This window comes from Vidua chalybeata, chromosome 2, assembly GCF_026979565.1.
Source record: "Vidua chalybeata isolate OUT-0048 chromosome 2, bVidCha1 merged haplotype, whole genome shotgun sequence".
Lineage (NCBI taxonomy): Eukaryota > Metazoa > Chordata > Aves > Passeriformes > Viduidae > Vidua > Vidua chalybeata.
In genome coordinates, this window is record NC_071531.1 from 104,756,875 (window position 1) to 104,773,140 (window position 16,266).

The 16,266-nt window shown below is 40.1% G+C and overlaps 2 long non-coding RNA genes across 3 annotated transcripts in view; one reads left to right on the forward strand and one right to left on the reverse strand.

The window, feature by feature from the left end:
* Positions 1–2,946: 2,946 nt before the first annotated feature.
* LOC128784003 (uncharacterized) lies at positions 2,947–6,808 on the reverse strand. 2 transcript variants are annotated; one of them, XR_008429328.1, is made up of 3 exons: positions 6,637–6,808; positions 3,705–3,811; positions 2,947–3,089 (listed from the first exon to the last, which is right to left on the reverse strand). It is a non-coding gene; the product is annotated as an uncharacterized LOC128784003 (long non-coding RNA). The 2 variants fall into 2 exon arrangements; XR_008429327.1 differs by having other exon boundaries at positions 2,947–3,811.
* A 136-nt stretch (positions 6,809–6,944) lies between these two features.
* Positions 6,945–16,266, forward strand: part of LOC128784545 (uncharacterized) — a 41,733-nt gene continuing 32,411 nt past the window's right edge. Inside the window, exons 1-3 of the long non-coding RNA XR_008429529.1 lie at positions 6,945–7,032; positions 14,922–15,153; positions 15,714–15,865. This is a non-coding gene — a long non-coding RNA (uncharacterized LOC128784545). The remainder of the gene's footprint in view (positions 7,033–14,921; positions 15,154–15,713; positions 15,866–16,266) is intronic.

Sequence of the window (16,266 nt, forward strand, 5' to 3'; positions counted from 1 at the left end):
AGTTCATCTTTTATATTTAATCGAGGGGTTTCTGGCACATGTCAGACTGTAGAATGAAGAGAGAGAGAAAGCTATTAGCTCAGTCAGTCTAGGTTTCCACTGTCTGAATTACTTTAAGAAGTAGTCACAGAGCAGAGAAAAGAAAAACATGCTGGGACCATTGTTGCATGAGCTGTTGAAGGAAAAAGGGGATACAGAATTTACATTTTACTGTGGTCTAATTGACATCCCTGGACAATATTCAAAAAATCTAATTTCTGTTTCTGTAAAAACAATGATGGCCACAAGCCAGTTGCTTGCCACCTCCTAGGAGCTGTTTATACCATGGAGCTGCAGTTATGATTAATTTTAATTTGTTTTCTTGTTTTCTGAAAATTTCTTATCAGCTTTGGGACTGTGCAAAAAAAAAAAAAAAAAAGTCAACTGGCAAAACAGACAGCAGATCAATAAGCAGCAACAACTGGCAGAGTAACCCCACAGAATTAATCTTTTGGTATTGTCCAGATTACTGTTCTGAAATCTGTAGGTTTAAATTACTTCTGGCTAAGGAACAAATGTGCCAATGACTATGATATTTTGGAAAAATTAGTCACTGTAAGTGCTGTCACCAGCTGCAGATGTATTTATGACCCAGAAGTTCCAAGTCACATGCTCCTCAAATGGAATTGGAGTTCAAATACTCCTTCCAAGCATTTTTGTTTAATTTAATTAAATGTCTCCTTACTCCGCCATCCTGCATTTGTGTGTTTCAGTCCCAAGTGTCTGAACAAGTGTCTGCCCAGCAGATCCATTTGCCTGCATAAAGTAGCCAGACTCTACTTGTGGACAAGTGAGGAAAAGTTGGACACTCTCAGGCCAGAATTCCCTAGTGGTCCTATATTCTGGTAAAACAGCAAGGAAAGGGAATAAAGAAATTCAGGAAGTGCCCAACTGTCAGAACTCAAGCACAGAAAAAGGTCTGAAAAAGGCTCCTTGCTGGTGTTCCAGGCACTCTAACTGACAGACTGGACACAAAATGAAATGTTGAAAGCCCAAACTCTCTAGACATACAGGGATTAAAGCAGTGATTTGGAGCAGCATGTCAGGACCAAGCAGAAGCTGAGGGAGCTCTGTGATGTTCTGATGTGCTATAGGCTGAGGTATAGCAATTGAACTGGCACATTTCTGCATGATCAGGAGTTTGCTTCCACTCTGCCTGGGTAACTCCAAGTCCTTGTGGAGAGAAGTTGGGAAAGAATTCCACTTGATTTCTGAGTTCAATGTCAGATAGTGAGTTTACTGGAGAACATTTTTTAAGGCTTTACTTGGGCTGCAGATAAAGAAAAAAGGTGTATGGGAAAAAAAAAAAAAAAAAACCAAAAGCAAGATTCATTGCTGAAGTAAAACTCCTCTGATGGGTATGTATATGAAAGTTTTAAAAAGTGGTTGTACCACAGGGTAGAGAGAGACAAATCTCCTTTGTGAACTACAGTTATAATATTACCAGAGAAATCCACCATCCTCTGGCAAACCAGAAAAAGCTGTCACCAAGAAATCTTTGTGCAGAGATGGGGATGTTTCAACACACAAAGCAGTGTGTCCTTTGGGGTTTGCATCCAGCTTGTATCACTTCCTTATTCTCTCTGAGCCTGGGCAAGCTAATCTTCCACCAAACCCCTGTCAGGTAGTCACAATTTCAAATTGGAGCACCTGCTTTAGTCCAAGAAAGACTGGGCTTATAGCAGAGTCTCAGTACCTGGTGTCTTGGGTTATGGTTTTTGACACATTCACTTTGCTGCCTGGACCATCTACTTGTAATTGCAAACTTGACTTTTAACATAATTAGTGGCAGAGCTCTGCTTTTTAATGTCAAAAGATTTGTTGGCTGCTTTTCCTAACCTGCTGCTCCCAGTGCTTGAAGCCCTCATTGAGCCTGAAAGCCCATTACTGGCTGTCATCAGTGAAATAAGATATAGGGAAAAAATGCTGATGCATCATTTACTGCAACTGGAAACCACTTAATTAATATACTAGTTTTATGTGTTTAGTAATTAAAATTTAATTAATTCATTTTCCTTATAAGTGTACAGAAGGGGTAACTACTCCTCTAACAAGTGCTTTATTTATTGCTTTAAAGGCATTTGGATTTTGTCTTATGAGAATTAAAACATTCTCTTCATATGCTTCCCTTTTCTCCTTCCAACTAACTCATGAACTAAGAACTGAATCAGTAGAAATTATGCTCGGAGCTGATGGCTCATCTATTTCCTTTCTTTGGCTGCCTTTACAAGTAGGCAAAGAAGGTGCTGACTTGGCAGGCTTCAGAGCCAAGACTTTTTAAGACCAACTAGTGATTTGGAGTTCTTGTGTTTTATATGCCTGGCTTGAAGCACTGTAGAGGCAATTGATTTTCAGAGGAATAGCACTCAGCACTTTGTAGAAATCCAGGCCCTTCATAGCACTCTCAGAGTTATTGAATACCTCTGAAAATCTGGGCCCAGGTCTTTGAGTTCAGGATCTGACAGGGAAAATCTGGGTGCTGTTTTGCTCCACTGGGCTCCACTGGGCAGGTGAAGCTCTTTGGAGGAGAGAGTTTTTCTTCAGATATCCCTTTTAACTTTCTCATGCTCCTTTTGTTTCCTGCTCTGTTTAGGAGCTGGAAGGAATTGGCACAGCTTTTAGATGAAAATAAAATGCATGATATATGCTCCTTTGGACCCCTGGAAGTACATTGAAGTTCATCTTGAGATCACAGGTATTTGGATGGAAAGCAGAATGACAAGAGTATTTTGAATTTCTTATTTTGGATATAATTATAGGTAAATTCATAGAAGAGGATGAGTTCTGTTTTCTAGCCAGTGCCTTCTTCAAGTCACAAGTCGGATAATGGGAAGAACTGAAAGCAAGGCCACAAAACCAAGAGTTGTGTCGCTGTTGAGGCAGGGATGGGAATGAAATGACTTCATGTTCAGAAGGCAAAGAATGATCGTTTATTCAAAGTACATCGCTCTTTTATAGAGAACATCATGAACATTAATTCCATTGGTCTTAAAGTAAAACCATTTCACCTGATTGGTCCACTGGACTTAGGTCAGTGTGGTAGAACATATCTATAAACAGTATGAACAGAAAACAGGATAACAGATGGTTTACATTCCTCCTGGACTTTTTCCCAGGCTTAGCCTGGCAGAAATCTTTCTCCTTTTCTCTCTGACTGAACTGAGAATATCCACAAGTTGTATATGTACACATTCTCTCCTGGGATACAGCAATCCATCAAGGAGTGCGGGCAGGGAAAAGTGTGTGCTTTCTGCCTCACTTCCTGGATCATCAGGAATCACACCTGACTCCTCTGGCTTCCAGCAAGATGGGGCTACAAATGTTTTCAGGCCACAGTGTGGGAATAGCCAGAGAGGAATAAAGTTTAAAAAGACAAACCTATCTGCATTCACTTTCTAACCAAGTGAAACACTGAGAGAAGACTAGTACCTACAAAGAAGGGATGATTTTTTTTTTTTTGCCCCAATACATAACAAACAAAGGAATCCTTTCACCAGACAAAACTGTCTCAGTTTTTATCATAGGGATTATTCCATAACCACTGAGCAGGGCTTAGGCTGGCCTATGTCAAGTAGAACAAGCTGAGACTGAACAATATAAATGGAGTGAAATAACAAAAATTTTCGGGGGGGGGGGGCGGTTTCTTCAGGTTAAGAAACAGTTACCTTAAATCAGCAAATTAAGCTATCAGTCTAAGATTGACAGCTGTGCTGTGCTATCCAAAGCTCAGTCATGGGATCCAGAGACTCTTCAGAGTGGGTTAACTCAGCACCTCAAAACAATCCAAATATCAATTTTATAGTTTTCCTAAGCAAAATTGTGGTGCAAAATGTGAGAGAAGATGAGGGGCATACATTAAGAGCAGTACGTTAATGATACACCTATAAAATTAGGTAACTGCACCAATCAGTTCTGAAAGAAAGGTTATAGAGGAAGTGAATAAGAATTGGTATTTCTCTAAATTTCAAGGGAAAAAATATTCTGATTTGTTATTCTCACTGAACTACTTTACTTTTTAGCTATAATTATTTCACCCACACGTGCAAATTTGGACAGAATTTAAAAGAAAAAATCATGTGCAAGACACTGTGTGAAAATTGGTGTGACAATTAACTCCGCTTTAAACATTCTTCCAAAGAATCACTTCAGAGAGACTTAATCATAATACAAAGATCAGGACAAGGAATATCTAAACATCCAAGAAGTTTACTTTAAGTAATGATAAGCAACAGCTTTCCTTCCTTCTCTCTGCCCCACTGCCATCACAAGAAACAGCTTTGAGTATTTTAATATTAGATATTTCTCCCCATGCATAAACTATCTGCATTGCAATATAGATCTGAATAATATTTATTCCACTAATATGAATTAATCTCCTTAAAAATGCAGCATTGTGAAACTTTAAGTAGATAGAGAAAGCTTAGGAGTTTTCTTAGGAATTCTTCTGCTAATCCTCTATCATACCAATTGAAATCATGTAAGAGGGCAGAATAGAAGAAAAAAAGACAGCAAATCCTGTAATAGCCAGTTACTTTTTAACTGTAGTGAACTTTTGCTAATTTATTACCAGAGGAGCTTTGCTTTTGGACAAGAATAAAATTAGTATATGAAATTCATTATTGTTCTCCAATATTATTATAATTACAGAAAATATATTATTACATATAGCATGCTGTCCAGTTGCACTTCCAGCAATTTACTTGGACCTTTTGCTTGGCTATCTTGGCTGTAAGTCCATAAGACAAAAGATCAAGGGTTTTTTAAAATTTTGATTTCCTTTCTCAAAAAAAATTCAAAATAAAAAGACATAATATTGCTCACTATGAAGAAACATAGTGAGCAATATTATGTCTTTTTATTTTGAATTTTTGAATTTGAAGAAACATGACACTATAAAGGAAACTAAATTTACTGACTTTTTAATGCCACCCTCTGTAAGAATGTCTTTGTTCAGACATAGCTGGTGCCTTTCAAAGTATCAAATCTGGTTTGAAAAACTAAACAAACCACCAGTCCTTCAAAAATGTTGACTTGTAATTCAGTGAAATTAAAATAGATGAAATAGCAAACTAGACACGAAAGTCTCTCCTACTTAAATCTGAAGATTTTGCTTCAGCAGTCAAATGGCAAAAAGTGCAACAATTCTGGTTGGACTTGTCTCAGACAAAGTATTCTGAGTGTATTTTCATATGAAGGAAGTATTTTTGCCAAACTGATCAACAGTTCAGCAGAGAAATGTTTATTTGACATCTATTTCAGTACCAAGATTAGCCTTTGGTAAATTCTAAGGAAACATACTCATCTCAACCTCCTTAATTTCTAACTCAATGCTTCCCATCACACCATCACACTAACGTGTAACTCATACATGTTGAGGCTGAGAATATTTATTGAGAAAGACTTGCAAAAATTGATTGCTAAGATCATGTGACCAAGATGAGGAAGAGGAAGAAGGAAAGAAAAGGAAAACACCTTCAGGAGTTCAACAGGATAAAGTAAAATTTGTATTTAAAATTTTTTTTGCCAAATTCACACCCTCAAAAATCTTAGTTATGCTCAGCAGAATTGTGGTAGATGCACCTTAAAAAGCTACATGAAAGAGATTGTTAGCACCTCAGAATGCTAATAAATTGTCTCTTAATTCTATGAAATTTGTTTGAGGTTAGATAGCAATAATATTGCTCACGCACAATTTGAAAAGCCAAATGCACATAAATATAATTGGGACAAACAAGAGCACTTTAAGACTATCATCTCTTCAAAAGCACTCATCCTCTTGATCTGTTGAAATCAAGACAAAATAGGCCTGTACATAATTCCAGCAATTTAAAAATGTTAAAAGATAATAGCAAATAAAGCATCACTTTGACATATGAGCAATCTTTTACTTTCATTTATAGACAAAAATGTTAGAAAAATAGATTATCAAATTTTTCCTCTCTGTTGTGTCTCAGAAAAGATAAATTAAACTTGTGAAATAACTATTAAATAAACTATATGTCATATAATTTAAAAGGTATATTAAACTTGCAAGCCACCAAGATGAACAAAGGACTGGAGTACCTCTCCTATGAGGAAAGGCTGAGAGAACTGGGATTGTTTAGCCTAGAAAAGAGAAAGCTTCATGGTGACCTGATTGTGGCCTTCCAGTACCTCAAGGGAACCCACAGGAAAGATGGAGAGAGACTATTTACAAGGGCCTGGAGTGATAGAACAAGGGGGAACAGCTTCAAACTGACAGAGAGTAGGTTTAGATTAGACTAGGAAAAAAATCTTCCCTGTGAGGGTGGTAGGTCCTGGCAGAGGTTTCCCAGAGAAGCTGTGGTGCCCCATCCCTGGAAGTGTCCAAGGCCAGGTTGGATGGAGCTCTGAGCAACCTGGTCCAGTGGAAGGTGTCCCTGCCCATGGCAGGAGGACAGAACCAGATGACCTGTAAGGTCCCTTTCAACCCAGGCCATTCCATGATTCTATAATTCTAAGAGATCTGCAGCAAATATATTGTCCTGGATGTGGTCCAGCTAACTGGGCATGGCAACAGTAAGAGCTACACTCTCGCTGGGGAGGGGGGAAGAAAAGTCCCTGGCCCCTTTTGTCTACCTTTGCTATTTCCAGTCTGGTGCTAAGTCTTTACAGGAGGGGTTTGCAAAGTCTTCAGTGTAAATGAACTTGTTGGAGGAGGCATGAAGGTGCCAAGACTCTTCCCTGCTGAGAGGAGTGGAGGATTTCCTGCCCAGGGAAAGGGAGAGGAGACAAGGGTGTCCCTGTCTGCTTTCTGCTGCCCCAGCAACACGGTGATTTTTAAGGTCCCTTCCAACCCAGGCCCATTCTATGACTCTGTGATTCCATGATTCTATGACCACACCTGTGTTTGTGCAGTTGTCAGGTGCCAACACACATTGAAGCAGCAGGCAGGTGGGATGAGAAATTCACTACTGCCTTGAGAAGGTTGTGGGTGTGCCTGAAGATTGTCCAGGTGAATGAAAAAACACAGAGGTATGGCAGCACGTTAGTCTCTCAGCCTCTATTTCAAGAAATTTGTACGTATCCAAGCAGACTTAGGTCTTCTCTTTTGTTCTCTGGTCTGACTTGTAATCAATAAGCACTATTAAAATTAAATCACCTCATTGGCCAAATGCCAAGATTCACAGGATTGTGAAAGCAAAATATGCAACTAATATCACTCTCAGGGCTGCTCAAAAATAGAAAATAATAATAAAATATTGACAGTTTAGGAAATGTTAAAATGTAAATACTGAATTTATTTTAGAAAATGCTGCTTTAACTGTTCCTGTTTGTTTTCCCAACATTGTCATTTTCTTTTTTTTTTGCTAGTCTCTCTGTCTATCTTTTATTTCCTATCAAATATTGGAGTCTTAACATTTGCTGTGTTCATGTTCAAGTCCTGTTCAGGCTGCATGAAAACAGATGCAGTTTGAGGTGATCACTTCATAGAACAGGCAGCAGAATGAACCAAAATTTCCATGAAGCATCAGAGTTTCCCTTCTGAATCAGAATTTTCATACTGGGGGGTTTATTTTCCTTTTTTTTTTTTTTTTTAATGAAAATCTGTCTTGTATTTGTAATTTCATTCAAAAAAACTGAGAAAAACACAAACTTCTGAAAATGCCCAATTCCCAAAAGTTTTGTTATGATCAATGTTTAAAAATATTTAGCAGCTATCAAGTTGAGTAATTCAATTGTAAAATCTCATTTTTTATAATTTTGTTCAGAAAATTATCAGTCTGTTAGCCAAGCATCCAAAATGTTACAGTGCAATTGTAATGATCAATCACAAAACGGTAACACAAAGTCACCATAAAGGCCATGGATATTAACATTCATTGAACAAACAAAAGATGCAATTGATTTGTGTGAACCAATCTGGTCGGACAATCTGGTAAACAGCAATGAAGGAAGGGATATAAAATTATTAGCTGCTATTTCACAAGAATAATTCAGCCAGTTTTTGCACAGAATATAGGCAAGGCTGGAGAAAACGAGGAAGAACAATTAAGCAAATGAATCCCCACCTCTACAGAGCTGGCTGACCTATGGCAATGGCTAAACCTGGGCACCAAATTCCAGTGAGCGCTGCCTTCGGAGCAGGAATACGTGCAGCAGCTCTCGCCCCTTGTAATTCATCAAGTAAATACTGCAGGGGGTATAATCAGCAGAATTAATTCAGTTAGACTGTGCCAGAGCCTGCCAAAAACCTGTGCTTGATGGTTCACTTCTTCATGAGCATTTCCAGCAAGTGCGTCTCTAGTGCTAAGTGGCTTGGGTGCTGCTGCTGCTGCATGAGAAGCCACAGGAATATGCTGAGTTCTGTAAATGAATCCATTTTACATAGTCCATGAAATTCATGCTAATTGATCTGAAAGAAAAAACAGCTCCCATTCCATTGCCATGTCTTCCAAGCACCTTTTAGGAACCAGCAAAATCAATATGTTTCTGTAAATAAAATGTGAACTATATCTGTGTGGTTATAAATTTGATAAAAAGTGGTAAAATTTAAACTAATAACACCTTAATAAAATACATATCTTTATATTGGCAATTATATCTCCATGGCCACATTTAACTTGGAAGAAAATAAAAAACCTATGAAAACAAATATTTTGTAATGTTTGGAAGTAGACGATCTTTAAATTCCAAACCAATCTGTTATCATTTACTGCTAAGAGAGGGTTTTGCTTTTACATTTGACTGTTTTCTAAATGTCTTTTAGTGTTGTTATAGTTACATTTTAGCCATGCTGAAAAAAGGCCTAGGAACCTATGAATGAGCAGGGTCACAGGCAGTCACCTGTGGCTGCAGCTGTGGGCAGATGTGTCTGGGTTTATGCTATCCCGGATTGTCCCATGCTACAGGAGTGTGGATCTCTCTGAGCTCAGCTCTGCACCCTAAGCCCAGCATTCAGCCAAAGAGCTGCAGCTTTACTGGCCCTCATTTTCTATAGAAGAAGCTTAGTCCTTGCAGACTGAAGACTTGTCCTGTTTTTCCAAGCCCAAAGTTAGGCATGCTTCAGTGGAACACCTTTCCATGGAATGCTATCCAAAAGCTGCCTGTGGTGTTCAGGCAGTTTATGGGGTGTGTGCTTGTTGCCCCTACCAGTGCCCAGAGCTCTGACCAGACCACCAGCTATGCTGAGCTGTTCATTGCCTCTGTCTGTCCCAGCTCTTGTCGCCACTTTGATTCAATGCTGCTTTTGATTCTTCTTTCTTAACTTCACAAAAAATGCTGCCAGTTCCTCACTAGTGTGTCCAGCCAAGAGATTAATGTCTTGCAACCATGAAGCAACCTATTAAAACACATCTGTTCCTTTGTCACCAATCATGAAGTACTGGTCTCTCTTAGAAATGAAAAATCCTGTCAGACACTATTATTTTAGCTTCTCTTATCTATTTTTAACTCTGCAAGTCCCCAGTGACTCTTCCAGTTTAACATTCAATTTGCATCCATTTGTAGCCAAAGAAAAAATTATCTCTGTGTTTTCAGTAGATGATAAGTTTGCCAGGTGCCTCTAGACCATGGCATTAATCAGTTTATGGGAAGTATCAGCTAAGGCTGGCTAGTCACAGATGAAGTTATACAGTTTTTATATAAATGGACGAAGGCCAAAACCACCTCCTTTCCTTGGGCAAGTGGCATTTTGGTTTTGCTCATACCCACAGAAATACAAGCCACCAATCCTCAGTGTTAACCCTATTTTGTTAAAGCATTGGCTCCAAACTGCCCACTGAATTGTTTTCAGCCAGTTTAATTCAGTGCTTTCTGTTACAGAATTTCAGCAAAGTTAAAGCCTCAAGCTGTCTATTAAGACTTAAAACCCCTGAACGCTGAACAGTTTTACACATCAATGCTTTTAAGGTACTATGGTTAGCCACATCACAGAGAAATAACTTGCTGGCTTCATTTCTCTCCTGTGGCATATAATTTCCACTACACAGTATTTAAACCTATTTTTTCAGTTATGGGTCTGATTGTTTTACACCTGACCTCTCAGTATCACTCACATTCTCAAAGCTACCAGTTGTAACTGGTACGTTTTCACTACATTTTCCAGACAGGAAAGCAGATTATTTCTGTATTCATCATGTTCAATCCATGTTATCAAGTTGTTAAGTTTCTCAGTAAAATAAAAAAGCCCAAATGGTAGTTCCTTGAAAAGGTTCTTTCCAAAGAGATTGAAAAAGCATAACTCAACCTGTGCTCTGATTTCAGAGCCCTGGCAATAATTTAGGCAGCAAAAATGGAACAAGCTAAATCCTCAGTAATTTTTCCCCTGCAAGGAGTGTAGAAATATAGGATAGATTAAGTTGCAGGGTTACTTGGGTTTGGAGTTTATATGGCCCAAACCCAGCATTAGGAACTATTTTCTTTTGATGTCTTCTTTCTTAGAAAAAGTAAAAAAAAAGCAGAAGATTTTTATAGGCATAAGTTATGAACTTGTAGTAGGATTACAGTTTCTCTGGTATTAGTCCTTTGAAAATTCACCTGTGTCCTGAAAAGTATAAACTACCCTTCCAGCAGTGCACCTTCTGATCATAAAGAGCAGACAGGTACACTTGAACCTGGTAATGTTCAGCTTCTCTCACAATGGTTCTTATTTAATACCTCTCCAGGATTTTTGTCCCATTGCCTATATTTCAGAGAAACAAGACAATGTTTGTTTTATCATGAGACCCTGCAATAAAAATAAATTATTTGTAAGCATCACTTTTGGCACCATATGACATTTTCTGTGCTCGGTGTAAATCAGTGGATGCTTCAGGTTTTTTTCAATTTTAACATAAATATGATCGCAGAGTCACAAAATCACTTAGGCTAGAAAAGCCTCCAAGATCATCAAGTCCAAAATTTGACCAATCACCACCTTGTCAACTAGACCATAGCACTAAGTGCCAAGCCCAGTCTTGAACACCTCCAGGGGTGATAAATCCCCCACTTCCCTGACAATTCCAAAGTTTAACAACCCTTTCCGTGAAGAAATTCCTCCTGATGTCAAACTTGAACCTCCCCTGGTACAACTTGAGGGCATTTCTTCTTTTTCTGTCACTTGTTGCCTGGGAGAAGAGGCCACACCTTCTTTTCAGGGAGTGATAAAGTCTCCCTTGGACCTCCTTTTCTCCAGGCTAAACTGCCCATCAGAAACACTTTCCACTGCTCCTGCAAAGAATCCCTCAGCTGTTGTCTGTGCATCCTACATTGTCTTTGCAAACATTTGCAAAGCAATGAACTATAGTTCTTGTTTTGGCATCTTTATTCATATGATGCACGAAGGCCTGATATTTGCTGTTTGTAGGGTTTTCTACAGTCCTCTATAGGACTCATTTTCATCCTTGCTGCCACACACCTCCTTTATTTGCAGTTGTCTTGTGTCCTGTTTATTGTGGTTTTCCAAAGCCTCATGACAGACCAGGTGGGCTCAGAATTTCCTCAGGGAGTAAGTGCAAATAGTGACAGGACAAGAGGGAATGGATTCAGACTGACTGAGAGTAGGTTTAGATTAGATGTTAGGAAAAAAAATCTTTTTTGTGAGAGTGGTGAGGCACTGCAGCAGGTTGCCTGGAGAAGTTGTGGATGCCTTATCCCTGAAGTGTTCAGCATAGGGTTGGATGGGGCTCATAGGGTTGGACCAGGCTCAGCCTGGTCTAGAGGAAGTTGTCCCTGTCCGCAGCAGAAGGGTTGGAACAAGACAATCTTTAGGTTCCTTCCAACCCAGGCCATTCCATGATTCTATGATTCTGTGAGATGGGAGTTCAGAAATCAGGGCCAGTGTCAGAGAGTGGTGACCCGGTGATGGAGCCCTGCCTCACAAGCAGATATCACAGATGGGATAAATCCTGCTGCCCTATGAATTAGAGCACTAATCACTGCCATTAACATCAGTGTGCCTTCCTTTCCTTGCCAAATTCTAATGGCTTCCTAAGTGATTATTCCTGAACTCTTCCAACAGTTTCTTTAAGGGGGGACTTCTCCGGTCAAATGAGAACACTGCAGCAAAGATATCTAAAACAGTGATTTAGACTGAGCAATTACAGAAAATGCACACTTCTAGGGTGTACTTGAGCTTACTCTAAGGTGGATTCCTTTAATCTTTCTCTCCAATGGCTGTGTAAACCATTCAGGGAAACAGCAACAACCTAGGTATCTGAAACCAAACGAGGATTATTAGTATTTCCAGATTTCTGTGATGAACTCACAGCCAAGGTATGCCATAGTCTTATATCAGTTGTAAGTTCTTTTGTGCTTTCACTTCTCTCAAGTCTTGTATGTTTCAATTTTTTAACATGGGATGCAAAATTCACAGGTTTTGTATAATAAGCAGCTTTCCTACCCACTTTAGGTGAAAACAGTTGAACATATGAGTGTCAGGACTGGATATGTAGACAAATAAAATTATTTTCTGCCTATCTTCTGTTTTGATTATGCCTGTGGCTTGAAGGGGCAGCATAAAGCACTGTTTAAAATCTATCCGTACTTCACACTTCAGAGAGTATTTTGTTGCATCTCTGCTATGCCTGGTGTTCAGTGATTATCCTGGAAGAGAAAAAATTTTGTGGTAACCTAATTGTGGCCTTCCAGTACCTCAAGGGAAGATGGAGAGAGACTATTTACATGAGCCTGGAGTGATAGAACAAGGGGGAACAGCTTCAAACTGACAGAGAGTAGGTTTAGATCAGAAATTACAAAGAAATTCTTTGCTAGGAGGGTGGTAGGTCCTGGCAGAGGATTCCCAGAGAAGCTGTGGTGCCCCATCCCTGGAAGTGTCCAAGGCCAGGTTGGATGGAGCTCTGAACAACCTGGTCCAGTGGAAAGTGTCCCTGCCCATGGCAGGAGGACAGAACCAGATGACCTGTAAGGTCCCTTTCAACCCAGGCCATTCCATGATTCTATAATTCTAAGAGATCTGCAGCAAATATATTGTCCTGGATGTGGTCCAGCTAACTGGGCATGGCAACAGTAAGAGCTACATTCTCCCTGGGGAGCAAAAAAGTCCCTGACCCCTTTTGTCTACCTTTGCTATTTCCAGTCTGGTGCTAAGTCTTTACAGGAGGGGGTTGCAAAGTCTTCAGTGTAAATGAACTTGTTGGAGGAGGCATGAAGGTGCCAAGACCCTTTCCTGCTGAGAGGAGTGGAGGATTTCCTGCCCAGGGAAAGGGAGAGGAGACAGGGTGGCCTTTTCTCTTTTCTGCTTCACCAGCAAGAGAACAGCAGCCTGGTAACTATCTGCAGCACGAGCAGTCCAGCTAACTTCTCACTCTGCTGGAAGCATGACAAGTAAAGGGGAAGAATGTTCTAGAATACAAAATGAGACAGATGGTCTGTTAAAACAAATTAGCAGCAGCAAATCTCTCTAAAAGGCAGTTGGGGTCTACCCAGAAAAAAACTGAAAGAGCCAGAGGAAGCCAAATTACTGCTGCTGTTCCAATTTTATGGATGCACAGTTGGGTAAGCCTTCAAAATAGAGGGCCAGAGTATTCCCTGCATGTGTTTAGGTAGAGATGCCAGTAGTGAATTTAGCAATCAATCAGCATTCAAGGCAAGGCACTCCAAATGTAATGTTTGTATTGAATTTTCTGGGCAGGGGTAAGATGAGGCTGAGGATTCTCTCTCTCTCTCTCTCTCTTTCTCCTGTCTCAAATTCAACTGTTGGAAGATTGTCAGTGTGATACATCTGTGAATAAGGTAGATGTGATGCTGAGAAGTAGAAATGTATTAAAGCTACTGGATTGTGCAGTTAACTGATTAGGAATCCCATCCAAATACGGTACTTCTCTTTGGCCTTTGCTAAATGCTGAGACAGGGGGAATTTCCCCATATCTGCAGAACTACCAAGGCCCTGTTTCTGCTTCTAGTGTTTTAATTCCAGTAGTTAAAATCATGTTAACAAAAACAGCAGTTTCTCAAAGGGAAAAAAAAAAAAAACCTGTTGAATTCTGTGACAATGACATTTGCTTCATTGCAATGATGTGCACCATGCCAGTATGTGTAAAACAAGCTGCAAGTAGCAAAGCTGTCATCCATGCTTGCACAAAGGCCAATTTCTAAACCAGCAGCAAATGGTCAAAATGAGAGCCTTGTGGCTCAGATCAGAGAAGGTGACACTCTAGGGCAGCATGGACAGTACTGAAGGATGCTGGATGAATATAATACATTTGGGAATTTGGTTACTGCTGGATGGAGAAGAAAGTGGGGGAACTTGTGGAAGGTCACTGAGCCATCACAGGTGTAATGGGAGTTTTTAGAGGACAGAACCAAGCCTTTTATTGTTTTCAAACACAGCACAGAATTGAACAGGTAGAGCCTGTGCACAAACCAAAGATGCCACAGTCACCTGCTATGATGATCACAAAATTCTACAATGGGTCCACTTGTAAGGGAGCACAGTGGGTCAGGTCATCTGGTCCCATCTCCCTGCTCAAGCAGGGTCATCCCAGAGCACATGGGACAGGATTGCATCCAGCTGGTTCTGGAATATCTCCAGTGAGGAAGACTCCACAGCCTCTCTGGGGGATCTGTTCCCATGTTTGGTCACTGCACAGTGAAGTTGTTCTTCCTCATGTTCAGGGGAAATTTCCTGTGCATCAGTTCCTGCCCATTGCCTCTTGTCCCATTGCTGGGCACCACTGAGCAGAGCCTGGTCCCTGCTCTGACCCCTTCCTGCAGACACTGACAGACACTGATGAGGTCCCCTCTCAGTCACTGAGTGACTCAGCAGAAGTCAGAATCTCCAGCCATTGGGTCTGCCTAGGCAACATGCACAGGAGTGCTTTGTGATTACCTTAGCAAGAACTCCCCATTTGGATCCAGTGGCCTGTGTTTGTTCTTCTGTGCATGGCATCTTGGTTATAAGACCTTTTTCTTTGCCTTTCTAGAGAAGTCTAATCCATCTCACAAAGAGGAATGCAATCAGGGGGGAATACCTGCAATTCCCTTTCAGCTTCATCAGTTAAAAAGAAATTACTGCTTCACACTGCCATACTTCACCATGCCAACCAATCCTCAAAAATAGAGTGCCATGTGTAGGATATCTGCTTACCTCAACTGAGAAAATTTAACTGGAGAGGAAGAATTGGGGATGGTGAAGATGAATCTCATAGCAGCTTGGTAAGCTCAGAAGATGGAAAGTGAAACAAGTTGTGGAGGTGCAGTGAAACTGGTGTTGCTCTAGTTAAATTTGCTGACAGACCACTAAATCAATTCACAGTGAATTTGCACTCCCAGCTCATGCACAAGGCAAAGAACCAGGTTCTCACCACCTGAACCTGATATGGAAATCTGTTCCTTAGAAAGTGTCTTGTCTCTCTGGGGATTTTAATATTCACATGTACTCCTTGCAGCAGCATGCTTGCCAAAGAAACTGCATTTTCTTGGACAAGCATCTCTTTATAGTCTTCAATACAAATATGGGGGTCGGGTCACTTCGTGTCGGTTCTTTATTCTTTACTCTGCTATACCATGCACAGACAAAGACAGAAGCAATAACTCTTTGAAGTTATTAAGCAGCATTTTCTCTGGAAATGTTGACTTAGATTTACAGAGATAGGGCAGGGAACCAACAAAAGCTGCCATAAAGCAGAGTGAGCAGCAGGGCTCTGTAAAATAGGAATGGATGGAGATAGAAAACTGATACAAAACACTCTTTTTCTCTTTCCCTGGCCTTCAAGTCTGGCAGGGGACAAAAGACACACAAGAGGAAAAGGGAATCTCTCATCTGTCAAGTGCCCTGGAGAGACAGTGAGACAAGTCTGGAATTCCTACCTATCAACCAGGTTGTGATCAGCTCTGCCATTCAGCTGGATTCTGACAGACTTTCTAGGTAAGTGAAAGTCAGATCAGAATTGGCTTTATGAGACAAAATCCTATTTGTGTGATTTGACACTATGACCCCATATCTATTCTATTATTGTTCATGTGAAAAAGAAACCAAATTTGACCAGCACTAGAGCAAGGATGTGTATGCACAGCTACATTCTCCTTTGCTTGCCTGCCATGTAAATATTGCTGCCTTTGTACATCCTTAGGTTAAATTTTGATTCAGAACAATTTTACTGGAACCAAGCTGCCTGATTTCTCTTACAAGTTTTTAATCTGTCCAGTTTCAGTATAATAAGGCTAAATATATGTGTCTAAATGTATATACGTGTCTAAAGCACTAAAGCAGACTGAAACCCCTTTTGAGACAGAAAGCAGTCGTCTGAAAATGCTGATCTACATTTC